The 1,101-nt window shown below is 45.1% G+C and overlaps 1 protein-coding gene across 1 annotated transcript in view; it reads right to left on the bottom strand.

Annotated features, from left to right (window-relative positions):
- STARD8 (StAR related lipid transfer domain containing 8) overlaps positions 1-543 on the bottom strand; it is a gene marked incomplete at its 3' end in the record, with an annotated part of 13,904 nt that extends 13,361 nt beyond the window's left edge. Inside the window, 1 exon segment of the mRNA XM_007958722.1 lies at positions 480-543.
- Positions 544-1,101: the final 558 nt, after the last annotated feature.

The following is a 1,101-nucleotide window of genomic DNA, read 5'->3' on the forward strand; positions in this document are numbered from 1 at the left end:
CTCCATTGGATTTCTGAGGCTGTAAATCTTTGCCCTATCTTCCTTCTGCAGAGCAGCTGGTGGTTTGAACTGCTGACTTTCCAGTTAGTAGACAAGTGCCTTATCCACTATACCACCAGAGCTCCAGTTAAGGGAAAAGTGCACAGTTTAAAATCAGGGAGTGTGTCAGGATTGTATCCTTTCACCACACTTACTCAATCTATATGCTGAAAAAATAATCTGAGAAACTGGACTATATGAAGAAAACCATGGCGTCAGGATTGGAGGAAGACTCATTAACAACCTGCAATGTGCAGATGACAGAATTTTGCTTGCTGAAAGTGAAGATGACTTCAAGCACTTACTGATGAAGATTAAAGATTACAGTCTGCAGTATGGATTACATCTGAACATAAACATAGTCTATAGGGTGAAAAAAAATCTAAGAGATAGGGCAAGTTTTAGGAGTGCTGGAGGGGAGAGTAACTGAGTAGTCTTACCTTCAAAAAGCTGAGCATAGTGAGGGAATCCTGTCTCTCGGAGCCATTCACATGCATTTATGGCTTCTGCTTCTGAAACAGAAAAGGGAAGAGAAACAGGTGAAGAAATGGAGTTAACAGGGTGGATGTATGTTGCTTCACCTCCCCAATCCCAGCCTCCTATATGTCCTGGCCACAGCCTTCCCTGCCTGTCTTGAATCCCCTTTCCCTGCTCAGCTCTCTGCCCAAGAACAGAACCCAAAATTGCCAGAAAATCCCAGGAATGTCCCAGGTCAAAGAGTACTGCTGAAATAAGAAGCCACAGCTATGTCTTCCACCCCAACCTCTCCACAGAGACCCATTCCCTTCCAAAGTCCTGAGTAGATCATACTAGTTGTGGTAGTTACATTTGTGTGTCAACTTGGCTAGGCCTGGTTGAGTGGCTGGGCAGCTGGTGGTAGTTATTCACCATGATGAGACTGGCAATTAACTCCATGGTGGGATCTACCACATGCAGCTGAGTAGCTGCTTTGGGTATATTGTCTCCTTCCTGTATATAAGGAGAAGCCTTGGGGATAGTCTCTAGCTTATGGCACACTTGGACCCCACATGTAGCCATGTCTGCCATGCTCTGCTGACCTTG

This window comes from Orycteropus afer, unplaced genomic scaffold, assembly GCF_000298275.1.
Source record: "Orycteropus afer afer isolate SDZICR_OR568_19922 unplaced genomic scaffold, OryAfe1.0 scaffold01097, whole genome shotgun sequence".
NCBI lineage: Eukaryota > Metazoa > Chordata > Mammalia > Tubulidentata > Orycteropodidae > Orycteropus > Orycteropus afer.